General features: G+C 42.2%; 1 protein-coding gene across 1 annotated transcript in view; it reads left to right on the top strand.

Annotated features, from left to right (window-relative positions):
- The window catches only part of ERBB3 (erb-b2 receptor tyrosine kinase 3), a 115,095-nt gene that overhangs the window by 21,159 nt on the left and 66,105 nt on the right, over positions 1-27,831 (top strand). The gene's annotated exons all lie outside the window — the stretch shown is intronic.

Raw genomic sequence — 27,831 nt, 5'->3', positions numbered from 1 at the left:
TCTAGTGAGTCCTGCCTTCTCATGATGTGGCCAACGTACGACAGCCTCAATTTGATCATCTTGGCTTCCAGGGAGATTTCAGGCTTGATCTTTCAAGGACCCATTTACTTGTCTTTTTAGCTGTCCATGGTATCCTCAACACTCTTATCTAGGACCACATCTCAAATGTACTGTATTGATTTTTTTAATTCTCCAGGTGTAACAATATGGGTCTGTGCTGGGCTTGGTTGCAGAATTGCACCATAAGCACACCAGTGCGACTGTATTTGAGCATTTCCCCGGCCTTTGCATCTCCTTTTCTTTGGCTTCCCCATTCAGTTGAAGGGTAAATTAGAAGGAGCTGCCTCCCCCGCTGAGAACATGGATTTCTCTCAGTCTCTTTATTTCTTCCTCCTTCTTTTTAAATCTTGGGACATGGTTCTACTGCTTTCTGCCTCTGTAGCTCTTTTGTTTCAAGCTGGTAGCTGCTCTGACAAGAAAGCATTATAGAAAAGTCCCCTAATGGGCTACAGCAGTGGAATGAAAGCCAGCCCAACGCCTTTTCCATGCAAGGGCATAAAGGCGCCCCATTGTGTAGCCATGACAGCCATTTAATTGGCAGGGGCTCTGGGTCGGGACCCTAGGGCAGCCGGCAACTCAAAAACTCCTGCCCCTTTTGCCACACACCCACCACCACCCGTCTATAGCAGCTCAAGCAGAGGCTGTGGGAATGGTGAGGCGTTCACTCGAACACCCGCCTGTTGAGATACTGAGAAGCGGGAAACTCCTTCTTCCTATGGGAGGGAGAAAAGATGAGAAGATGGAGAGATTCAAAGCACCATTTTGATCTCTGCCTGTCCACCAGTCATAGGAAGAAGCAAAGAGCTCTGCACAATTTCTTTTTTCCAGTCTGTCTTTTAAGATTTCATCTTCCTTGCATCTCATCAATTTTATTACATGTGTATCACATGGGAGACAGTGTGGTGTAGGGGTTTGTACATTGGACTACGACTTTTGAGACTGGGATTCAAATCCCTGCTTGGCCATGGAAACCCACCTTGGAAAAGTCACATTCTCTCAGCCTCAGAGGGAGGGAAGGATAAACTCTCTGAATAAATCTTGCCAAGAAAACTATGAAAGGTTTGCCTATTGGTTACCGTAAGTTGGAAACGACTTGAAGGCACACAGCAACAAAGGTGGTATATGTGGTTCTTTCCTTTCATATCTTATACTTACAAGAATCTTGTGAGACGTAAAGAGATTGACCAGCCCATGGATAGCCAGTGAACTTTATTGCTGAATAGGGATTTGAACCTGGATCTCTCTGATGAAAGCCCAGTACTGCTAGACCTACACCAGAACCTTACTCATGGATCCTGTCCATCTTCACAGCTCCTGAGGGATCAAAAACATGGAGTGGAATCTTGTTGGTGACATACAATAGCATAACCTTCCCTCACACCAGTCCATGTGCTTTTTTGATAACTGTGGAAAAGAGGTATTAAATACTTCCTTGGGTAGTGAGACCCCCCCCCTCCACATGCAAGGGACTTTTTCAGAACTGAAGCATCTCCCCGTCATTAATTAATGGTCAAAGGAGGGAAGCAGGGGTGGGTGGGCTCTGAACAGCACCCAGCTCCACTTATGTAGCCAGGAGAAAAGAACTGAATTTTCCAGTTTCCAGTGAGTCACTGGGCTTTCCACTGGAGTTTCTAGCACTTCCTGGAGATTTCGGAGAATGGCATCTGCCCTTTTGTTCCAGCTGTGGAATTGCCATGGGGATGTGTGCTGGAAAGGTCCCTTGTACTCAGGGTGGGAGAGCTCAGAAGTAAGTTGTTGGGGCATATAGGACCTTACCCAAAGAAAGCAAAGGCTGTGATGCTCAGGATGTTGCATTCCATCCCATATACCACTTTCTGTATTTGCCTAAGACAGTGGTGCAGGATACACAGACCTGAGCAGTTTTAGCCTTATTTCCATCTCTCCCCCCCCAAAAAAAAACCCCCACGCAGTTTGTTTATTGAAATGGATGACCCATCATATGCGGTTTGGTTGAGCCTTTGCAAGATGGGAGCATCTACTGTACTCCCATAAAATATCTTGTTCTGGGAGCTACAAACTATTTGTTTTCCACCCCTTAACCTTGTCCCATTCATATCACTGTGCTGCCCTGCACTGTCTGGCTACTTGATGCTGTTTTCTTAAAAACCTGCTGTGCTATGTCTCAATGAAGAGATCTGTACCTCCTTATATCCATCTTCAGCTGGAAATGGGCACTGTATAAAACAGTTAGGATTCCTGCTGCTACCAGGTGCTTGGGCAAAACTCAACCTGTGGAATCTAGAACCGAAAGAAGGTGCCCACCAAGTGAGCAGATATGTTCAGATGATGGAAGGAAGGAAGGCATGTTACAAACATTACAGAAGATGGGGAAACTTGATGCCTTCCAAATGATTGTAACTTCCACAGTATCCAATCAACAGCAGTGTTGGCTTTGGTTTATAGGGGTAACAGTTGAAAACAAATGGAAGACTGCCTACTTTTGCACAATAGTAATGTTTGGGTTTCTCAATCAGTCTGCTTTATTGAACTGATTAGTAAAAGTGTAATCTATCATATCATCAGAATCTGGGATTCAAAATGGGCCAAATTCATCACTGGATAAAATCATGCCCAGGTTGGGCCACGGCATGTAAAATTCTTCCAGGTTCTGACTGCCACAGATTGAGGTCTCCACATAGGACACTGCGTTCTCCTGAGTCAGGCCACTGGTCCTTCAGTGTTCAAACTGAACAATGTATTTGTTCAGTCAAAAGTTGGCATCCCCAGAGAAAGCTTTGGCCCTACCAGAAGCCATGTTCAGTCTTCCAGCAGGAGCTGAAACTCTGTGGGAAAGGTAGGAGTGGCAGTCTATGCAGGGAAAGCCCTTGACAGGACTGGACCAAGAAATTTTGCTCCCTGAAGTGAAGAACACAATAACAACCCATCCTGGTTCATCTCTTTAATTACTGGATACATTTCTACCCTGACTTTTCTGTTATAAAGGATAGTCAAGACAGCCAGCAATAACAAAATACAGAATAAAAGCATCCTAATAAAACATAATGTAAAGACAAAATAAAATAAAAACACAGTTAAAGACATATATCCAGGCTCAAATGACCAGGCCCTTCTGCTTCCAGAAAAGCAGCTCCAACCAAAATTTCTTTCCTTCTTTCCTTAACAGACTTATGAGTGTGTGTATGTGTGTTGTTAAAAAAGAAAGAAAACCAGACCAAGTGGTGGGAAAACATAGCAGGCTTATCATTGGAAGACAAGGTCATCTGGACCCCCATAGATTTTTATGAATGGGGCAGGGTGGTTGCACAATAAAACCCTTGTTGGGAAGCACCCTCCAGAAGCCAAGTCACAGCTGGAACTTCTGAAATCTGAGGCATTAAAAATGTACACCTTTGCCCCTTTCTTAATAACTCTTTATCCATTTGATGGCATTCTAAATCTATTGTAAGTCGCCTTGAGACGTTTGGTTTGTAGGCCGAGCATAAACACTCCAGATAAATAAGTTACACATAAATAAATATAACACAACTTGCGGTCACTAGCATATCTCACTGAAGAATGAGAGAGTGCCAACCAAGGCAATCAGTCAGACTCCCCAGCATTAGCAAAACCCCAGGCGTCATGTTTTCCCAAAGGAAAAAGAAGTGCGTGGGGATGGATGCGTGAGGGAGAAGAGAGGATGTAATGCAGCTGATCTAATTGGAATTACAGCTGAAACTTTCAAACACAAGACATTTTGTATGGATTGTATGCTTCCTGTTGCGTTCCCCCTTCCCTTCCTCTGCACCAAGACGTGCACCCTCATCCTCCTCAAAAAAGGACATGCTTTCTTTAGCAGCTGTGTTCCCTCCTCCTCCCTGTTTCTCCAGAAAAATGAATCCCCCTCTTTCCCCCATCCAGGCAGCCCTATCAGTCCAGCATGCCATAGATATCAGCCATATTCCATACATGCCTTCTATACTCATGAAGAAAGAGCTGGAGCAAAACAGTTTCATCTGATAATGTGTGACAGCTTGAGCTACTGTTCATTGCTGGACACCAAAGCCTTTCATCAAACTTCTTTCAGATACTTGGAAGCGCCTGGGGAATAAAAGTGACCGAACTGTAATCTGCTCATTGGGAGCCATTTTGGGCGTGCCAAAGCACTGTGGGCACAACATGAAAAAAGTTATTTGATAGGACAACCAAAGAAAGACATGAAGAGAGACATTTCCAGGATGATCATGGGAAGGAAGGGTTAATCACACTTTTCCTGTGGACTGTGGCCCCCTTCCTTCCTCCACATGCCAATTAAGTTTCCCTTTCGGTGCCAATGGAAAGTTTTTGTCTAAGCTTAACTTCATGGACTTCCACAATGTTTCCTTGAGAAGGGATTGACTTCAAGGGTGGGTGATAGGTGGGTGTTGATGGATTTTCTTGATCTTTGCATGTCTCCCAGTCCCATATTGAGGCACATAGGGAGAGGTACTTAGTGTGGGGCTGAGTCAGGAAAAAGGGAGCGGGACTGAATCTAGCTTTCTGCCCCTGCAGCCATACTGCTGAATTCTATCCCTTCTCAGCATATTCCACACATGTATCGTCCCAACTGTTGGAATGGTGAGATGGATATGGAGAGGTGAAATGGCAGGGGTCAGAGTTAGCAATATTGAAGAAGGACTTGAAATGTGTACAGAGTAGATCATGTACAGTTAGCACTGAACATAGAAGGCATTAGTACAAAATGCATTACTTGTCCATTGTCATTCCTAGCTAGACATTCCAGCATATCTGGAAGGCACCAGATTGGCAAAGACACAGTGAAAATTAAACAGGAGCTAAACTTATTATTATTATTATTATTATTAATATAGCGCTGTAGATTTGCACAGCGCTGCACATAAAACAATAAATATCAGAATCTAAAACTGTGCACACTGTTTCAGGGATATTACAGTCAGCCCTCCTTATCCACCAATTCAAGCATCCACGGCTTGAAAATATTCAGAAAAAGCATAAATTCCAAATAGCAAACCTTGATTTTTCATTTTATTTTTGTTATGCCATTGGATTGAATGGGACTTGAGCATCCATGGATTTTGTGATCCACAGGGAGTCCTGGAACCAAACCTCTGCGGATAACAAGGGCCCACTGTAACTAATTATATTAGTTTCTTGGAGTAAAGCCATCAAATCATCTTCTATGTAGTACTAAAAAGAGAGACACATTGATTTTAGATATTGTTAGACTTTATATGGTTCACAGTAACATCATAACTGGATATCTCTGTACATTTATTTTATGATGATTTTAATTTTGACGAGGTCTTCTGAGTGGCACAACTAGAAATGTTTTGTACAGGTAGGCACTTACTATATGCCACTTAATGGAAGTTTTTTCCCCAATGGTACTTCCTTAAAGAGTGTGTGTGTGTATGTGTGTGTGTGTATCTTAATGCAGTTTAGTACCTCATAACATCCCTTCTATGGTAATCTTGTGCCTCTTTAAACTCAGATGTAACCCCTACTGTGTCCATTGGGGCTTAGTTACTCTCAGGTAGGTATGATTAGCATTGCAGGCATGGGATCCTTTTACACTACCCAGTAATTGCACTATAATTTCATTTTAACTGCCATGGTTCTGTTCTATGGACTCTTTGGATATGCAGTTCTGGGAGGAGTATTTAGAAATCTCAAGCAGAGAGCTTCAGTGCCACACCTAACTATAAATCCCAGGCTTCCATAGGATACAGCCATGGCAGTTAAAGTGGAATCATAGTGATATAATTATGTAAAAAGGCCCTTAACCATCCTATCATAGCTCAAAGTGGTTTAAATTATAGGCAAATAGTGGGTACATCGCATGCATGCGCACACACAATCCATTTCTGTCTGATAAAGACATTTGTCTTTAGAAAACATATCCAGGGATGGCTATGTTGGCCATATAGCAAAGTACAACAAAATTCTCAATCTACAAAACATTGATACCTTTATTGGCCCAACCAAAATGTATAAAATATATGTTGGAGCTTTGAAACATGTATTTTATGCATTTTGGTCGGCTCAATAAAGATATTTCTGCTTTGTGGATTTTGTAAGTTACTGGACTTCACATTTGTCTTTGTGCATACTCAACCTATGGGATGATTTTGGATTAATTACAAGAGATTTCAAGCAGAAGTTGTAACCTCTTTGTTAATATTCAATCAATCAATCTTTATTTATGATCAAAACATCCATCGAGGCATACAATAACTTAGGTCACATAAATGGAAAGGTTGCATGACATATAAATCAATATAAAATAGAGAGATTACATTAAAATACATTAAAATAAAGGAAAGATTATCATGTTCCTTATTACTTACACTTAGATCCAAAATCTTGACTGAAGATTTGCTTGCCAACTTAGTCAAAGTCTATAATGAGATGTTTCAGGCCCTACAAGCTGACTTAACTTATAAACCTTTATAATATTGTAATAGCCATAAATTTACATTGTTGGCCTTCCTTGTTCCTCCATTCCAGGAGGTTAGTTGAAGCCTAAAACCATCATAACACCTGCTAGATGTATATCTAGCAGCTACGGTCTTCTTCAACTCTTCTACAGAGCTTTCTGTTGTGTCCTCCTTTTATTACTTTGAGTTTTGGAAGTTTTGATCCTAGGTGAGTCCCACTAAGGCAGGAAGGAGGAGAAAGTTGAATTAAGATGGCTGTGAACATGGCAAATATTTTGGTACATACAGAGAAAAGTTACACTTTCTTTCTTATGGAGGGAGGACTAGATCTTCCCAACAAACATCCTTCCTTTTTTATCTCATTATCATGCAGACACCAAGATCTTGATATTCAGTTGTTGTTTTCCCTTCCACCCACTTTTTGTATCATCTTTTTGATGAGATCTGGAGACCATGCAAAGGTGCGCTTCTTTTAAAGTGTCCTTTTGGTTGCCCAGATGCAGACATTTCATGGATGAGGGATTTTGCACACTACTCTTGTTTTTTATATGAAGTCACTGACTCATTTTGGATTGGCCTGGGCCCATACAGAAAAGTACAGGCATTTCTGAAGTGTTTTTCTATTATTGCATGGGGAAAGGTTTAATGCTTACTGCCATACCTCTTCCTGAGTTCATTTCCATACTAATAAAAGCCTCTAAATGAAGGAATTTAGTTGTCTTTTCACATCCATTTGCCTCCCTAGAACTGTTGAAAGCAAATGGTTGAGTCATTTTAGATGGTGATGGGCCACAGACTTTTTACAACAGATGATTTAATCCTGTGGACCTATCCTCAGCCGGATGACCTCCTCACTTGCTCACTGTGAGAAACTGTGTCTGCAGTCTTAGGTCTTTGTTCCGGACACCTTTTCAATGCTTGATGGAACCTGATGGGAGTCATTAGATGTAAGGAAGGAGATGTCACAAGAGGGGATGAGAAGAACTGGGCCAGAGAAGCACACTTAAAATGTTTGGACAACAAAATGCATGGTTTAAAATAGAGCTTTGCTGTGGTGGGGAAAATGAACTCTGATTTGAACTGAAAATTGCAATATTGAACTCAGCATTTCTTTCCTAAAATGTGAAGCAAACTGAAAAAGTGAACTTGACTGGAAAATCAATTCACATTTACAAGAAAGTAGATTAACACATTCCAATATTTTGCAATTATATAACCCAGTACTAAAATTGACATGTTATAACTCCCCTCCAGGTGCCTGTGACATTACCGAAGCCTTTATGAGTCACTGAAGGTTGCGAGAATCACAGGGGCAATAAGGCCACAGGGACCTTGTTGCAGTAAAATATAAAAAAAGGTTTCAGAAGCTCGCCAAAAACAAACTCAGTGCTAGCCAGAATGGTCCCACAGTTTGAAAGAGCAAAGAAGAAACTGAGGCAGCAAAAATAGGCCAAGTACTCAGCAAGTACCCATCTTCAGTAATCTAAGCAAGTGTGACACCAACATGATGTTTTCCCTCCCTACATGAATATTATTGAATTGGGGGTGGGGTGGGGAATAATTGAATGGTCTACTGCATATAAATACCTGCCCTGCTGTATAAGTCTAAACTTTAAGAGTGCAATCTGTGTCTGTTTAAGTGAGAGTAAATCCCACTGTTCTTCTAAGTAAACATCCACAAAATTGTATTATTAGTATAGCAAACTGGAATAAATTGCATATTTCTCCAATAACTACCTCCTGGCTTTGTTGTCTGTCCTTTATCCTGACTCTACTGTGATTACTTTCAAACTGTAAACCCCTTGGGGGCAAGGATCTATTTTCTCATGCTTTGTAATGTGCCATGGGCATTTTTGGTGTAATGTATTAGAGCTAGATTTCTCTGGTGTATTCTGGTTTATATATTTTGTGCTGCAAACAGAATTTTTAAAATTCCAAATGTTTTCATATCTCAGCTGCATTAAGCAGCAGCTCTTACCATGTAAGCAGGTGCTGAAGCTAGGGATTAAGGACTCAAAGTGCAGAATCCTGTAGGTGACATGTGCTAGCATAACCTTCATTTATACCAGTGTGCGTACTGTTTGGGTGTTGTGGAAGATGGTATCCAGTGCCACCCTCCATGATGCCTGTCATTACGGTGTGCAACTCAGTCTCAGCCAATGGCTGCAATGCAGCCACCTATAGGTAAGTCCCATTGACCCTCATAGGTCTTTATTTTTTAATGGAGAGATATTGAAATTGCTCTGTCTGTCTGAAATAAGTAACAGGAAGGGAGGGGGGGAAGACAATTGAACTCAATCGGGTTTTTGCTTCTGTAAACATGCATAGATGCCATGGCACTGCTATAACATACAGGCATCAGTAATGCATCTGAGCACACCTTGTGCTATATAGGACAGTGCCTACTTTGGTCTCCAACATGCATCAGGTTTAAATGTAGCAGGATCCTTTTGAGAGGGATGGCATTTTAAAGTGGAGAAAATGGATTTCACAGTGTTCTATGGGCCCTGAAAGTGACATCCAGCTCTGTACGCTTCACAACAAGCTCTTTTGTGAGATGACAGGTCCTCGAAGAAGTCTTGGCACACTCCCCAGATGTTTTCTCATTTGGCTTTGATAAATTTTGCTGAAAAACCTCCTTTCAGTTCCTGTAGGATTGCTCAGAAACAGAAGCTGCCATTCAAGTTCTGTAAAATGTTACTATGAAAGGTTAAAAATAGCTCAGCTGGGCCCTCCTTTGTGTTTCGAGGGAGCCTTAAGGTGATTAAAATGGAAAGGAGTCAAATACTGGGTTTATTCCTTATCTCCCACTGACCTTTTAAAAACAACTATTTACAAGCCAAGACCTGCCTGTAGAGTCTGTGTTCCTTCCCCCGCCCCACCCCACTTCACATTACAAGGTTTCCATGTTTAAACTAAACACAATGCTCCAGTTAGGGTTGCCAGAGTGCTGCTGTACTTTTACTGGTCGGGTAGAAGGGGGAATTTTAACAGGTGCTGCTTGTCATGCAACCAGGTAACAAGAAGCACCTGCTCAACTTCCCTCTTTTACACAACCACTAAAGGTAGCACAAGTATAGAATGGGGGATACATGGCTCAGCATTACTACATGCAAAAAGGTCCTTGGGGTTATTGTCAGTCATAAATTGATCGTAACTTTATTTTCAGTTTATGCAGTGTGATGCCTCAGCAAAAAAAAAAAAAAAAGCAAATGCTATTTTAGCCTGCATCAATAGAAACAGTTTTCAAATATTATTCCCACTTAGGGTTGCCATAAGTCAGGACCTCCAAACCGGGACAAATGTAGGGCAACATTTTAAAATGTAGGACACATTTTTTAAAATGGAGGACATGCAAAAACATTGAGGGTTTTTTTAAAATGTTAATATAAATGCATGTTTTTTAGGCATGATCAAAATGGAGGACATTTTGGCATTATTCCTAGACAGATGGCAGAAATGGACTTGCCCTCGGGTTCAAATGTACTTCTCAGAAGTGTGTACTTGATCAAGGGACTGTGGTTTTTCTTCACTGCGCATGAGTTTGTAAAAATCACAGCAAGTTACATTGGCCGTGCCTCAGAGGCTTGTTGATATCAATATCATCATCATCATCATCATCATCATCATCATCATCATCATCATCATCATCATCATCATCATCATCACTATAATTGGCCAAGAAAGGCAGACTTGTTAGCATTCAAAGCGCCATAAATACACAGAAAATGCACTTGCATATATTTAATAATAAAAAATAATGAAAAAAATAAAATAAAAAACAAGGCAGGGGTGTATATATTTCATAATAAAAATTAATGTAATAAAATAAAAAACAAGCAATAATAAAAATTAATGAAATAAAATAAAGACAAGCAATAATAAAAATTAATAAAATAAAATAAAACAAGCAATAAAAATTAATGAAATAAAATAAAACAAGCAATAATAAAAAAGTAATTAAATAAAGACAAGCAATAATAAAAATTAATAAAACAAAAAAAAAGCAATAATAAAAATTAATAAAATAAAATAAAATAAGTATTTTATATTTTTAAAAATAATTTAAAATACCCCCAAAAAACAAGGCAGACCTAATGGCCACTGACACAGCTTTCCTCCTCCTCCTCAAGGCTATGGAATCCTGGGAACTGTAGCTCTGTGGACCATTCAGCCTCCTTTTGTCAAGAGAGCTCTGGTGCCACAAGAAACTACAATTCCCAGAATCCCATAGCACTGAGCCATGGATGTTTAAGGGGGGGGGGTCAAACTATTTCTGCAGCCTTTTGCTACCCCAAAGCCCTTCCTATTTACAAGCAAGGCAAAATCTCTTCCTTCACCAAACCATTGAAAACCAGCCCAAGTGGAGGGCTGATTGCTTCTTTCCCATTGGTCAGCTTTGGGAGAAATGTGCATATTACAAGTAAAGGTGTTTAGGGCCTCAAAAACGATCCTGTGATAAAGAATTACAAGAATACTGACGCGGTAGACATTTAAAAGATGAGGCATTTAGACTCCCAGTGAAACATGAACGATTTATGGCTTTTTTTTCCTCACTGTAACCTGGAAAGTAAGGCCTCTTGCAAGACATATATACCAAGTGGGCTGGCAATAGCTCTGAGTGGCAGGTGTCCTGAAGACCTGCTCTCTAGGCTGAGCCAGGCAGGGAGGCGGGGAGGGTGGCACACAGCCATGGGGAGGGGTGGAGCTGTCTCCAGGGCCTCGCTGGGGGGGGGGAGTCCTGGGGGTGGGGCCAAACTGGGGCGGGACTGTGTGGCACCGCCCCAAACTGGGAAAGTCCCGCCCCCAGGCGGGATATGGCAACCCTATTCCCACTATATTCTGCCTCATCTGGAGTACTGCGTCTTGTACTGAAAACCTCATCTTAAGAAGTGTATAGTTAAGTTGGAGCAGGTTCAGAGAAGGATGATAAATGGTATGGAGAACAAAACAGATGAGGAAAGGTGGAAGAATCTGGGCATTTTCAGCTTGGTGAAGTTAAGACTGAGAGGAGATGTGGTTGTACTCTTTAAATACATCAAGGGCTGTCACAGAGGGAAGGCAGCAGGCCTGTTCTCTGCTGCCCAAATGGTAAGACTAGGTCTAATGATTTAAAGCTACAGGAGAGTAGATTTTGATTCAATGTTTGAAAGAACTATTTGACAGTAAGAGAGACTGGGAAATGTAACCAGTTGCCTAAAGAGTTGGTGGAATCTCTTTGGACATCTTCAAAAAGAGGCTGGACATCAACCTGCTGGAGATGCTTAGATGAAACTCCTGCACTGAGCAGGGGGTTGGACTTCATGGCCAATGAGGTCCCTTCTGGCTCTATGATTCTGTAGTTCTATGTTTCTGTAGTTGAAAACTCATACCTTGGACCATAGAAGTATTCTGCAGAAATTCTTACATTTTTCTTGCAGGACGGACAGGGCCCTGGTTCCTAACCTGATTTTGTACTCTGCCAATGAATGTGCTGTAACTTCTTTAGTGGTTTGATTTTGATCCAAGTTGGCTCAAAATGACTGAAAGAGATCTACAGTATAATTGAATGATTCATGGAGACATCACACAGATAAAACAAGGCAAACAGTACAAAATTAATACAATGTGCATTTTATATTTCTGTCTAAAGATGATAAAATCGGGACACTTTCCATCTATTGTTTACTATACTGTACCAGAATACAGTGCAGTGGTGTAGTGGTTTGAATGTTAGACAAGGACTTTGGAGGCCCAAGTTCTAGACCTCATTGAGCTATGAAATTCACAGGGTAAACTTAGGACAGTTGTAGTAACTCTGACTCTCAGGTACAGCTTGGAGGGAGCTTTTTAGAGCTGATTAGTTATTTACAAATAATTCCTATTTGCACTAACTAAGTTGCAACCAGGTTATATTACAGTTAAAAAATCCACACCTTTCCCAACTGTACCCTTTTAGCTACTTTTATGATTATGGGGGTGTACCTCACTAAGTGGTAGAGAGGCAACATCCCAGGGATCAAATGGTGGCTCATGCTTGTGCCGCATGATCTGTTATGGATGCCGAAGGGATGACAGGGTGGACAGAAAGAAGCTGCATTTTGTATCACAAACTTGCAGTTTGTGCTGTCAGATATTGTTGTGCTAACAGTATGTGTTTCAGTTGTCTTTGAGAAGTGGGGAAACACTGTTTTTTAAAACTGTAATTATATCAGTAACTATTTGGAATGGGATGCACAGAACTATAACCGCAACAAGTTACATTTTAAGCACAACAGTTGTTATGAAGATAAAATGGGCAGGAGGAGAGCTCATTAGAGTAAAGATGAGATGTTAGTGTAAATGATTGTAAATAGCATTGTTACTTGCTTAGCTTACCTCCAGAATAATGTGCAACAGCCAGCTGTAACTGTACTGAGTTACGTGAAGTGTAAGTGGCAAAATGTTACCAACTGCCTTTTCAACCCATCAGTTTCAGTTGGTTCTTTGCAACCACAGTTCATTGCTACCATAATTGTCAGTCTGCAATCGGTCAAAAAGTGTGTGTATGTAACCAGGATTGCCTATCCCTGACTTTCATACTTCCAGGGTCTCACCAGCATAGGACTGTGTATACATACCAGAGTCAATGAGCTGTATAGGGCAGACCCCCTAGTTAGGTGAAAGAATGTAGACAGGGCACCGCCATTTTTACGTATTCAGTACATACTAGGGTTAGGGAGTGTCTAAAAAGGATGCTCCCGGGCAACCCTAGCACGTACTGAGTATGTGCTATCAGGCCCGTCTGGACAGGGCCTTTATTCCATTTTAACTCCGTGTAAGGCTGCAAATGAATGTGTATGATAACTGTGTATGACAAAACAGCATATTCTGATGCCCGTTTATAGCACTTAATCACATGACCCTCATTGTCACAGTGATTGTGTTAATGAAAGGAAGTGTATATATACTGGATTGGGAGCATTCCCTACCACATGTCTCTTTATTTGTGCTGTTTCTGGTCCTGTGTGTTCTCTTCTACCTTCAACCCTGCCTCCCTGGCCTACCTCCTATCCAGTGTGATTGGGAGCTTATTGATGGGTTTGTCCCATCATTGGCAAGGTGCGGGGTAACCGTGCTTGGAAGGCAAGGTGGTGAAGGGAAGGTGACGGTGTCATGAAATAGGTATTGCTAAAGGTGCTATTATCAAACTTTTATGATGGTTTAAAAGCCGCGTGTGATAAGGTCCATAGAAAGAAATTCATCTCAAGTATCTCCTGAGATTCCAAAGGTCCTTGGGACTTGTGTTTTTCAAGTGGTAGCTTTCCATATAACAAGCATCTTTTGAAACTGAGGAGTTTCAAATTCAGTTAGTCATGTGGCTAATCTGGGCAGTGTACTGATAAAAACAGAGAAGTTAGAACTGCCAATGAGCACATAATGCCCCAAACTTTGGGTGTGCCCTGAAGTTGGTCTTTGGAACCCAGCCTCTGTTGAGCAGTGACACAATAAAGAAACAACACACCCAGCCCTTATACATACACAGGCAAAATACACAACAGGTATGCAATAGTATTTTCACGTTCCAAAGAATTGTATTTGAATTTCTAACAAAACTATAACAGACAGAAGATTGTCCATACATCATGACAGCAATACACAGTGTTTATAGGCACATATGAGGCTGTAAATCTCAGGGTTATCAAATTACACCTTTTGAGACAGCAAATGTATTTTTAACTTTCAAATGGACAGCTGCTGTATATGTGTGTGTGTGTGTGTGAGAGAGAGAGGGGGGGGCTGTGCCTTCAAGTTGCCTGTTGACTTATGGCAACCTCATTAATTTCCTAGTGTTTTCTTGAGCAAGGAATACTCAGGTAGTTTTGCCAGTCCCTTCCTCTGAAATGTAGTATTCGCTGGCAGTCTCCCATCTGGTACTAAGTACTAACCAGAGCTGACCCTGCTTAGGTGCCAAGATCAGGTGCAATCTGGTGCCTTTAGGGTGCTTAGGCCCACACAGATATTCTGTTGGAAAGAAAGATCCAAAACACATTGCAGAAATAATCCAGTTTGAGAGGATTTTAACTATCCTGGCTGAGTGCTAGGGAATCCTGGGAATTGTAGTTTATTGTGGTACCAGAGCTCTGACAGAGAAGGCTACATGTTTTACAAAACTGCAGTTCCCAGAATTCCCTAGCATTGAGCTAGAGCAGTTAAACTGGTCTCAAATTGGGTTATTTCTGCAGTTGTTTTGGCCCCAGGTACATAATGGCAGACAGAACACCTTATTTTATTTCTTCCTTAAGGAACTGATGCCCCTCATATCCAAGGTATTTGAATCATCCAGGACTGCCAGATGGGAAAAGAAACAAACACTACAGAAATGTCCCAGTGAATTCTATCCTTGCGTATGCATTTGATCTTTTAGGAGTGTCTTGAAAATATATCTGTGGAATGCTGGGTTCCCTGTGCCCAACAGAATTACAGTTGAAGCTGGTATGTTTTCTTAGATGAGATCTACCTCACATTAGATTAGATTATTTGTCCATCTAATCTAGAATGTGCTACTACTCTAATTGGCTCCAGCTGTCCAGGGTTTCATATAAAGAATGTTTCCCATCATTTGCTCCCTGGCTTTTAATGGCGTGTGCCTAGAGTTGCCATACGTCAGGACCTCCAAACCGGGACAAATGTAGGACAAAATTTTCAAATGTAGGACACTTTTTTGTGGCCTACATTTGAATAGGAGCCTCACTGAGGGGAGGCTTTCCCTCCCGGCCTGGGCCCTGGCCTCGCTGCGGCAGCGGCGGCGGAGCACGAGTGGGGAGGGAATCCTCCCCTCAGCCTGGGGGCGGGGGAAATCCCGGGGGTGGGGGCAAACTGGAGTGGGACCGTGCAGACCCGCCCAAAACTGGGAAAGTCCTGCCCACAGGCGGGATATGGCAACCCTACATGTGCCAAGCACTGAGCCCCATTCCTGCTCCTATATGGTTCATCCTTTGTCACTGCTGCAGTGGAAATGCACACATTTACCAGTTTTGAAAAGTTACCTTTTAAATTTTAAATCCCAGAAGAATACTTTTTTGTACTATAATTCTCAGTACCTGGAGGATTCTGTGACCTGTGGTTCAAATAGCCTTTCCAAACTTTGAGCAGAATATGTGTTAGGTGGCCAGTAAGGCATATTAGAAATAAAGATTGCAATTTAGGCTGCAATTCTATACAAAGTGTGTACCTTTGCATGTGTTTCAGCCTTCAAGTCCCCTGTCATTTTATGGCCACTCCATTAATTTTTCATAGGGTTTTCTTAGGCAAGGAACGCCTTTTGCCAACTCCTTCCTCTAAAATATAACCTATAGCACATGGGATTTGTTTGCAGTCTTTCATCCAAGTACTAACTTGTTGTTGTTGCTGTTTCGTGCCTTTAAGAAATTTCCAACTTTTTGTGACCCTAAGCATTTTCATGGGGTTTTCTTGGAAAAATTTGTTTAGAGGGGGGTTGCCCTTACCTTCCTCTGAGGCTGAGAGAGTGACTTGCCCAATGTCACTCAGTGGGTTTCCATGGCTGAGTGGGGATTTGAACCCTTTTTTCTAGAGTTGAGTCCAATGCTCAAACCACTACACCATTTGGCTTCCCACTGAATTCAGTTAGATATCAGAATAAACAGATGAAGCAGCCTTTTCCTGGCATCCTGCAGATATGTTTGACTGTAGCCCCCATCATCCACATTAGTACACATGTAGGGTGCCAGCCTAGGGCAGACTGATGTAAAAGATTTCCCTTTTAATTGAATAAAGCCATTACAAAAAAACAATGTGGAGAAATGTGAAGTCAAAGGCTTTCAGGGTCAGCATCCATAGTTTATTGTGGGTTTTTTGGGCTATGCAGCCCTTTAGAACACAGCCTCATAGCTAAAAAACCCCCCACAAAAACAATATGCAGAAATCTTGTATTTGATCAAAATTCAGAGATATTGTGACAATACCTTTATTACTCCAACCAAAAAACACAAAATGCTTTACATGAGCTATTGAACCCTGTTAGTTTCTTCATCAGACAAAGATGTTAAAAATCATACAGGAGGAGAAAATTAATTTGGCCATGTAAAGTCCATAAATATTTTGCACCCAAGCCCAATGAATCTGCTGGCTCTCCCAACAGTGAGCAGGTGGCTGTGAAAGGGAAGTTTCTGCAGGACAGATCTGGCTCATGATCAGCCTGCTGAGTACTGGGGCCCTCTTATGGACAATGCTTTTCCGTAAGCTTTTGGTGTAATAAATCCCTGAGTTTCTCTATCGCTCATCCTGAATATTGATTTACAAAATCAGTCCTTGCCTAAGAAAACCCTTTTAGTCTGTTGTAGCAAAACAACAGAGGTCTCTGGCACCTTTAGTACTAAGAGAATTATTATAACATGCCATTTTGTGGACTAAAGTCCATTACATGTGGATGGGAGTATATAGTCTTCATAGGGTCAGGTGTACATTAACAGTGCTGCATATGCTTGGAGATGGGGAATTGACATGCAGGAGGTACAATTATATTGTTAACAACACTGACTGTTAACACTCAAGTATCTTGACAATAGCTGAGATAGTTCACTCTCTCTCCTTTTTGAATGCTGCATCTTGATCACTCTCTTTCCCTGTTTTTTTCCATTCTGTTGAATTTTAAAATGTATGCATCACCATGGTGCACATTGATAGTTAAATAATATCCATTAGTACTAAAAATTATTCATAAGGCAGAGTTCCAAGTGCCCATAAAGTAGCTAATAATAGTAACATAATTATTCATATAGCACATAATTTAAGCATTAAGAGTTTTGTATACAGTATGACACTAACCTTCAAAACAACCTCCAAAATATTGTTATTCTCCTATTATATCCTACGGCAAGGATGGGAATGTGCTCCAAATGTTGATGGACTGTAAATCTCAGCATTCATCCCCATTGGCTATGCTAGGTAAAGTTGCTGGGAGTTACTGTCTAACAACCTCTGGTGCCCTGCATGATTTCCCCCCCTTTTCTAAAGGTTGAGAAGGAATGCCAAGAAATAAATGGACAATGTGGTTTGCCTAAGGCCACCTTTAACTGCATAAAGCCACTACAGGATTTTCTGGATGGCTTGTAGAAATTTTTTGCCTTAATCATTGCACTGTGCTGGTCATTAACACACATTTGAAGAGTTAGCTGGGATTTGCTAGGATAACTAGTTATAAGCAGTTGGAATGGAGAGACATTAACATGAAGGAATTATGGGGTTGTGTAAATATCAATGTTGTGTTTCAGGTCAGCCAGGGTCAAGGGCATGTTTATTTGTGCGTTAATCTGTAAAGGAACACAGTGGGTGGGTAATTATTTACTATGTACAGCTTGTATCCTAGGGCACCACTACTCCTAAATGCTCCCCGAGTAGCACACACAGCAGCCTCCACTGAGAGAGGAGAGCTAAAACCCAGAAACCGTGGAATAAGAGCGTTGTATTTTTCACAAAAGCAACTCAGTTCCATGCTTCCTATCTCTGTCTAAGGATGTAACAATCTTGACATTCAGATATATGTCTCCCATAGCTTTCAAACACCGGGCAGTGTGATGTAGCAGACAGTGTGGTGTTCTTTGGCTGAGGAAATTCAGGTTCAAATCACTGCGGAACTATAATGGACACTGGGTAACATGGCCAAAGTCATATCTCTTCGTCCGATGTATTTCTTAGAGGAGTTGTGAAGACAAAATTCAGCCATTTCTATCGTGAGCTTCATGGAAGAAAGGAAGTACAAGTGTAAAAATAGCAATGCATGAGGTCCCAACATTTTCAGCAGTAAAGAGGCAGGAGACTTGGGATGGTAATCTAGTAGCTCTTGGCTACTTTTTTTGTTGTTGATGTCTTTTTACACCCAAGGCTAGAGTCCTCCCTCTCAGATTTTCAGTTTCCCAGTCTTCTGGTAGAGTCCAGATCTCTCAACTGCAATGATTCAGCCACTGTGTGTCACCCTGAAAGTGTGAGTGGACAGCTGGTCAGAAATAAATGATGTGTTTGTGCATATACAATATCTATGATGGCATGCATTGCTTTTATCAACTGAAGATGGTGGGGCAGGAGGAACAGAGCTAACTTGAACAGCAGAAAGTCAATGCTCATTACAGATGGCAATTTATAGAATCTGCCAGAGCATCTTTGGGGTGTGTGTATATGATTTGTTTGTTTTTGACTTCTTTTTTATTATTTTACAGCAGGGGGAGGAAAGTTTATTTTGAATATGTAAATGTAAACTAAGTCTTGATGCTGGAAGGACAGTTAGATCAGACTTCCCTAGCAAAAAAGGATTCCTGATGTAGCCACACTAGTGTAGTACACACATCAAGAAAGTGCCATACTGAGGAACAGATAACATTGCCTCAGCATTACAGCAAGAGTGCCAAGAAGTCTGTTGATTATTGCAGCTGTGTGTCTTTCCATTAGTCCCATTTTTAAGATATTCGTTATGTACGTTCTAGATGACCCAACTGCTGAATTGAATTGGATGTTTGTTTGTAGGCTGGAGTTTTTGTGTTGACTTGTTTGCCTCCTCCCAGCCCTTAAGCCTTCCTGTATCTCAGCCTTCAACTCTTACGCTGGTATGATTCAATTCAGACAGGCAAAAACTGATTTCAAAATATGGCTAATTCCCTCTCTTTTTCACCTGGGTGACTCATACTCTCATTTCCACAAAAATAAGAAATTATCTCAGCTTTAAATGACTGGATCAAAGGTAGACTTACCATTATAATTTGCAATCTGGAGTCAGAAAATAACAAGCTGCCACATCTTTGCACTAGAGTGTGCTAGACTATTTTATTTCTGTAAGACCCTTCTTTGCTAGGGAAGTCTGATCTAGGCTGTATTATTTCTGTGTATGAGACCCTTTTGGTTGTGCTAAATGGAGCAAGGCTTTTCTGTGCAGACTGAAGAGAGGGAAACACTGATTCTCTGCCCCAGCCTCATTCACAGTGGGCATTGGCAGTGTGGGGGACATGAATCCCTCCCATTTATGACGGGTTTCTTACCTAGCTTCTCCAGTGCGGATAAAATAGTTGTGGGGCATTCTCAGGTGTGTGAACTACCCACCTTGATATGCTCCCCTACAAGTGCAGTTGCTCCAGAGCTGAAGAAATGTATTTGTTTTTGGTACCACAACTCTCAGAACATTTCAAGGCCAGTATGTCAGGGTGATTCTGTAGTCCCAAATAAGTCTGATTGGCACTATTGGTATTGTGTGCTGCAAGAAGCTGTGGAAGCAATTTCCCCCCTTGTAAAAAGTAAACCTCGAGTGCCCTGGGCTGGGTGGGAGGCTAGAGAGACTGTATTCATGCGTGTAGGGAGGTGCCGGTGGCCACGGTTCCTCTTATCTCAGCCCCAGCAGAGACAAAACGGCTCTTTCTCCCTTCAGCTGCTGGGCTCTGACTCACGTCTGGGTCTTGAATAGCAGCCCTGCAAAGGACTTGTCACTGTGACAGGGGGACAAAACCCAGCACTGCTGGCTCCTCGCCTTCTCCAGCTTCCAATCCACTGGCTGCCCCTTTCTCCACCCACCCCTGTACCCAAGCTAAGCAGGACCCCCAGAAGCTACCACCCAAGTCTTCAAGGCTGTAATCCATGATGATCCTTATTATGTGACAATCCAATCCACGACATCTGAGAAATACATTCCATTTAGCTCCAGAGTTTTTCCTTCCCTTTCAGGTAAAGGGGTACAGAATGGGCCCCTTGTAGCTCCCTACCTAAGGGGTTGAAAAAGGGAAGTGAGGGGGGGCAATGAGATTGAGACTTGGACAGTGGTAAACACTTCCTCCAGGACTTTCATGTTCCCCTCCTCCCTCTTGCCCTCTTATCTCTTCAGGAAGGGGCTTGTAGTGCTTGGCTGCAGTTTGCCTCCCAGGCTGGAGCCGTTGGTCTGGACTGGGAAAATCAGGCGAGTGGGGAGCTGTCATTGCCACCCACCCTCTCCTCCTCTCCCTCCTTTTCACTCTTTCAGGACAGTGGCTACTGGCCAGAGTGGGTGCATGAAGGCCTATAGACTGACCTGAATGGATACATCAATCCTGGTTTAGGATAATACATGAATCTGGACTCTCAAGGATCATGCCCCAACTCTCAAAGTTGTTGGAGTGCAGTTCCCAGCATCTGCTCTTGGGCTAGGCTCAGACTGATGGACTTGTAGTCTCAAAAGCTGGAGGGCTTCATGATTATGGTGTGAAGGTTTGAGCGTTGGACTATGACTGGGGGGGGGGGGTTCAAATCCCCCTCCAGCCATGGAAACCCACTGGCCAGGTCATGCTCTCTTAACCTCAGACGAAGGCAAGAGCAAACTCCCACTGAACAAATCTTGCCAAGAAATGACTTGAAGGCACACAACAACAACAACAGTAACAATCATTTGAGATGATGTGACAGCCCCATATATGTATTTGAAGGGGTTCATACTGAAGATGGAGCAAGCTTATTTTCTGCTGCTCCAGAGAAAAGGACACTGAACAATGGATGCAAACTACCGGAAAAGAGATTCCACCTCAACATTATGAGGAGCCTCCTGACAGTAAGAGCTTTTGGGCAGTGGAACACACTTGGAGAGTGGTGGAGTCTCTTTTGTTGGAGGTTTTTAAGCAGAGGCTGGATGGCCATCTGTTGGAGGTGCTTTGATTGTGAGTTCCTGCATGGCAGAGGTTGGACTGGATGGACCTTGAATCTCTTCCAACTCTTGATTCATTCCCCAGCAGTTCCCTGTCCTTCAAGAAGACTTGTGGCAAAACCCTTTCAAGACTTTTCTGCTGTGGAGTAGTCAGCAAAGTAGTCAGCATGGCCTGCCACAATCCCCTCTGCCTCTTCCCCATCAATAATCCACCCATTGTTGTCCAGCCAGGACATTGCCCTGAGGCCCTTCACACAAAGGGGCTTGGAGAGCACAGCAGCTCCATCCAACCACAATGAAACCCCTGTGTCTCTTTTCCTTCACTTCCAGAGCTATCTGAGGCTTCCTTCCCCACATCCCAAAGGCCAGTTTCTCTGTGGCTGCCTCTGCAATGCAGAGGTAATCCAGTTTGACACCACTTGAACTGCCATGGCTCAGTTATATGCTGTTCTAGGAATTGTAGTTGGTTGTGGAAGCACAGCTCTACATTTCCCAGAATTCCATAGCATTGAGCCATGCAGTTCAAGTGGTGTCAAACTGGATTATTTCTGCAGTGTGGCAGCCTTGGACCAACTAGTGGGCTGAAACAATTTTGAAATGTACAGGACCTTCTGGGATGACTTATTTAATGCATGTTTAATTGTTGAATAGATTTATTAATTACTCAATTGATTTGTAAGCCACCTTTCAAGTTAAATTGTTCCAGTGGGATCATTTTCTCCTCACCCCTCTCAAAAGGCATCACAGAAGCCAACACAAACCTTTACACTTTGGAATCCTGAGCCCACATTTCTAGCCAAGTTGGCCGCACATGCATTTCTGTGCCCTCATACTCTTCCCCCATCCCTCCCTGAGTAGGGTGTGCTGTGTGGCTATATATATATTCATAAGGTGCCAAAGTCCTGTTGTGTTCCGGGTACAACAACCCCTGGCCAGCACCACTTCTCCCTTCCCCCCATAACAGTCGCTTTGGGCTGTTGATTTGCCGAAACTGTTGGTTGTTTGATTTATTTGTTTGTGCCACACTTGGCAAAAGAAGCTGCCCAGCCAGTTTGATGGTGTGTCAGTTCTGAGGCAATCGCAGGAGGCTTGTGGGTTTGGAAGGTTCGTGTTTAACTCTGATGAACTTTGTAGATACAAAGGTACACACCCAAACTGGGGCCTCCAGTACTGCAGAAAATAGTTCAACAGTGCGAAACCCAACATCCCACCCCCCCCCACTGGATTCCATGTCAGTAGGTTTTCTTGCAAGTGCACATGTGTGTCTATGTCTTTTTTTGTTTTTGCAAAATGCATTGTTCAGGCTCGGCATGGAAACCATGCCACAGGGTCTGTGTGGTTCAGGCAGAATGGACTTCCCCAGCCCTGTACCTTCCAGATGTCTTTTTACCACACTTATCACCATGGTGGGACATAATCAGAGTTGTAAGTACAATGCATATAGTAGGTTCCAGGTTGAGGAAGGGATTGGGTTTATAATGGGAAACCTTGGGGCAGATCTCAGTTGGTTAAAAAGAACTCCCAAGGTGGCCTTGGACAAATCACTATCCCTTAGCACCACCACTACCACCACCAACAAAATTTTATTTATATCCCACTTCTCCAGCAGGATTGATTGATTGATAACCTTGTGCATCCTCCCCGGCTCCTCCTCATTTCATACATGAATGAGGCACAGAACAAATGCAGGCCCAGAATTCTTCCCTTGTCCCATAGATTTTTAAAAAAACTGACAACTCAGTGTCAAAAGAACTCCTCCAAGGCATTATGAAGTAGTAGTTGTGTATCCAAGTGCCCACCCAGGAAAATCCTGTGACTAAAAAGTGGCACTATAAGTCCTTTTTATTCATGGGATAATCATGGGATGTTTGCGATGTTGTGCGACGTCATGTGATAATCTTTGCCAAATTGCACAATATTGACAGGAGCATCCTGCTATGCTCCTAGCATTTTCCCCAGTGTGATAAACTTCCCAGTTTTCATACACCACATGGTGATAAAATTGACAGATGCAATATCATGAATTAACATGCAGTGTCATCAATGAACCAAGAACAAAGATTTAAGATTGGAAGTTTCATGGATTAATGCTTGGATAGTAATGTTTCTAAATTGTATGTGCAACTCTATTTACACCCTGATTATGTTTTGTTTTTTAAAACTGCTCTCACTTTATTCCAAATGTCAGGCTTTTGTATGTAACAGAGAAGCTTCCACACACAAACCATGAAAATAAGAAAATGGAGTATCAGTGACAGTTTGTTTAAAAATGCCTTAAACTTTTTTTATATGTCAAGGAAGTCATCTCTGGAATCCTGCAAGAGAAGCTGTTTTTCTCTTCACATGCATTCTGTTTACTTATTTACTTACTGTTTCTGCCTTGCTCTTCTGGACTATGCTGCTGAGAGCCAGTGTGATATAATGGCTTGAGCTGAGGCTGCATCTACACTGCAAAAATAATGTACAGTAGTTTGGCACCACTTTAACTGTCATGGCTCTGTCCCATAGAATCCTGGTATTTGTAGTTTGTTGTGAGAAGGCTAAATATCTCACAAAACTACAAATCCCAGCATTCCATACCTTGAGCCATGGCAGTTAGTGGTGTCAAACTGCATTATTTCTGCAATGTAGATGCATCCCAAGACTCTGGTAGACCAGGGTACCAATCTGCACTGGACCATAGAAACCCACTGGATGATCTTGGGCACATCTCAGCCTTAGAAGAAGGCAATGACAAACCTCCTCTGAACAAATCTTGCAAATGCACCCCCCTCCATGATAGGTTTGCCTCAGGGTTGCCATTAAGTCAGAAATAATTTGAAGGCACACAACAAAAACAGCTGTGGTACTGGACGACTAGGCAATTGCTTAGCCTGGACTGCCTTGACTGTCAGCTGTAATGCTTCCACAATTAGAACAGGGCAAAAGAATCCAGACCTGCTCCTGCATTTGCCTGTTTGCAGCAGTAGAGACAGTTGTTACTCCTTGTCATTGTCATCATTACCCCCCCCCCCCCACTCCTTTTTACTTGTTTTGTATCTAACTTCAAGTAGAGCCTGACATATGGTGAACCTAAGGTGACCCCATCATGGGTTTTCTTGGCTTGCCACTACCTTCCTCTGAGGCTGAAGAGAGCATGACTTGTCCACAACCACACAGTAGCTCCATGGCTGAGTGGGGATTTGAACCCTGGTCTTTGGGAGTCTAGTCTGACATTCAAACTATTACACTGTTCTGTCTTTCTAGCTTTCATTTATTGTTGCTGTGTGCCTTTACACATGCATGTCCGACTTGTGGTGACCCTAAGGCAAACCTATCACAGATTTTCTGGGGCTGAGAGTGCATTACTCGCCCAAGGTCACCCAGTGGGTTTCCATGGCTAAGCAAGGAATCAAACCCTGGTCTCCAGAATTGTAGTCCAGTGCTCAAACCACTACGGCACACGTGCCAGAAGTGGCACTCAGAACCCTCTCTGTGGGCACACATGCCGTCGCCCCAGCACAGAGTTTGCCAGAGTTTGTTACTAGAAAGCCAGAGGGACATGGCACTTTGCAATAAATAAGTGGGTTTTGGGTTGCAGTTCGAGCACTGGGTCTCTAAAAGGTTCACCATCACTGCACTACACCATGCTGGCTGTACATCCTTTCACTACTATGGACCAACTGAGGGTGATCAAGATTCAGCAATGGCTCGGTTAGCATGAAATCAGCGGAAATGATAGTACTGATCTCTTCTGGTCATGTATTAGCTGTTTGTATCAGTTTTCCTTTTCTGCTTTTCACAACATCCCATTAGGCAGAAGAGCTTAGAAAACTAATTTCATTTGGACTGAATAATGCTTTCTGGGGATTTCCAAGACCTACAGTCTAAAAAAATAATGTCTGCAGGCTCTGTCTTACTCCCCTTTCTATATCTATTTCATATTACAGTACTTGTGTATTGTAGTGGTTTGAGCATTGGACTATGACTCTGGGTTCAATTCCCACTCTGCCATGAAACTCACTGGGTGACCATGGCATGTCACATTCTCTCAGCCTCAGGGAGAGGCAATGGCAAAACTCCTGTGAACAAATCTTGCCAAGAAATCCCCATTACAAGTTCATGTTGGTGTTACCATATGTCAGAAACAACCTGAAGACACATAACATGCATACATTACTTATGATCAGTTCTCAGATGCTCTAATCTGGGGTGGAAATCCTCTATCTCTCCAGGAGTATTTGGACTGCATCTCCCGGCATTTATTGCCATTGGCTATGCTGCCTTGAGCTGATGGGAGCTGCAGTTCAGCAGCCTCTTGGAGGGCTGCATGAGGCTCATCTCTACTCCTCTTGCAAGTGTGTGGACAGTACAGAAGCTAAGAAGTTAACATGGGAAATCTGAGTGACAGTTATTTTATCCAGCTGTGATTGAGTTGTGTAAATGCACCTACTAAAGTTTACTCCTCCTCGAGGAGATACAGTACAAAACGAAATGTAGATCTACAGGGAGGCTGATCTAGATCTTGCAAAACCATCAATGACCTGTCAAGCAACCTGTTTTCCTGAGATTTCATCCCTGTTGTGCCCTTCCTCTTACAATGAAGTTATTATCTGCCACTTTAGCTGTGGAGGAGAAGTGGATTGCTTATTTACCTTCTAAGGGTGTGCGTGAGCTCACAGTTGTCCATCATTTACCTGGCAGAATGCCATCTAGATCTCAGTGAGATTAGTCAGTGGCAAGCAGCCAGGATACAGGGCACCATGACAACTGGCATTTTTCTTACCCACTTCCTCTCTTTTCAGAAAAGTAAAACTGGACAGGGTTTGAATGTTGGACTATGAGTCTGGAGACCAGGGTTTGAATCCCCCCTCAACCATGGAAAGCCACTGGCTGACCTTGGACAAGTAACACTCTCTGCTTCAGGGAGAGACAAAGGCAAACCCTCTCTGAATAAATCCTGGCAATAAAACCCTGTGATAGGGTTGCCTTAGGGTCACTGTAAGTCAGAAATGATTTGAAGGCACACAACAACAAAAATGTTGGCAGTAGTACCCACACGTCTTTGAACAGAACCTATGCACACACATACACAAAATGTTTTTCAGAATGTTGTTATCGATATATCATGGACACATACATATACATATGCATATACAATGGATACATATACACGCAAAGAGACTTTATTCTTCAGCATTTGGAATTTTGAACTCTTGCCATAAAACTTAAACTTAAGTTTACATTCAATACTCATTGGTAACCACGTCTCACCTATCTTGATGTTTGACACCTATTAACACTTTTTATTAAATGTTCAGTAGTTAAATGAAGTTTTACACTTAATAATGCTTGATGTTTAGCACCACTCCTCCACCTCCTGTTGATTAATTCAGTCATTCATATGCCACGTTTTCCCCCCAAAACTGGGATTCAGCAGTTGGATATCAAAATTTAGAACAAATTCAGATAAAATGATGTGCAAAGGTGTCAGTAAAAACATTTAAAAGTTATTGTTACAATGTAATTAAATTTCCAGAAAATTAAAACCTTTTAAGCAAATCCATGTACAAAAATCAAAATATCATAGTACATAAAGAGAACACTTATATATCCTTGCATCTCCATGCATCTGAGGCAGTAGACCAAGTCTACAAAAGCTTATGCTGCAATTTCTTTCAATTAATTTTAGACTATGCATTAGTCTTTGTATACTGATAAACCCTTGCAGTCAGTTCCTACAAGCCTGTTGGAAAAGAACAATTTTCACTGAGTTGTAGGAGAAAGGTAAAGAGAGGGCCATCCTAGCATTCCTTTCCAGTTATATAGCTCTGGCCCCAAAATATTGTGTGCAAATTTTCTGTGTGCCTGAGGAGCATGGGATATGTCTTTTCTTGCGCATGAGCATCCCATTCAAATTTTGAGCCTTGGCTTCAAAAATTATTTGCATGTGGCAATGGGGTAAGTCAGGGGGAGAGTTGGAAAGTTGTTTTTGTTTTAAAAAAAATCCCAGCCTACTTATGAGGAAGGACATGTTTTCTTACAGATGGCTACTTATCATCAATGGTTATAGTGCCAGACAGGAAGTAGAAAGAGATTTTGTAAGAGATAACCATCAAGCATGCTTGTTTGGCATTACCATCACTATTCCTTTGCTTCATCTTGTGATCCTGTTAGTCAATAGGACCAACAGAAATTAGCTTTAGGGCAGTATTGCTTGTGTCTCTATCCTTCATAAGATGCCTTCCAGCTTCTGGAGGCATCCCAAGTGAGTCTTAGAGCACCACTAGCCAACTCAATGATCCCCAGAAATTTTGCACTAAAAACTTCTATAATCCCTCAACCAACTTGGAATTAAGCAAATTGTATGTAGTTGAATGCTTCCTAGAGGGCAACAGGTTTGCAAAGGCTAAAGGCATAAGATGTAGCCATACGACAGACTTAGATAGTCATTCCCTCTCTTCAGGGAAATATGAGAATGGCGATTCTGTGATGTTGAAAGGGAAGTTTCTCAGCATCTAATCCAACTACCATCCCCATGATTTGCGTGGTAGGGAGCAATCACTTTTAACTGGCACAAAACTGATACAGGTTGATAGTGTAGACATGTGCTGCACAGGAAATAATAGTTTTAACACATTTGGTTGGAGTGTTTGGGGTGATGTTTTCTATAGGAACCTTACCTGTGGGGTCACAACTATGATGTTTAATGAAACATTGATATGTGGATGGTGGGGGTTGGACTTC

Source organism: Sceloporus occidentalis, unplaced genomic scaffold (assembly GCF_023333645.1).
Source record: "Sceloporus occidentalis isolate IW3139 unplaced genomic scaffold, rSceOcc1.0.p SCAF_1, whole genome shotgun sequence".
Lineage (NCBI taxonomy): Eukaryota > Metazoa > Chordata > Lepidosauria > Squamata > Phrynosomatidae > Sceloporus > Sceloporus occidentalis.
Note: the sequence above shows the minus strand (reverse complement) of the source record. Positions and strands in the feature narration are given on the sequence as shown.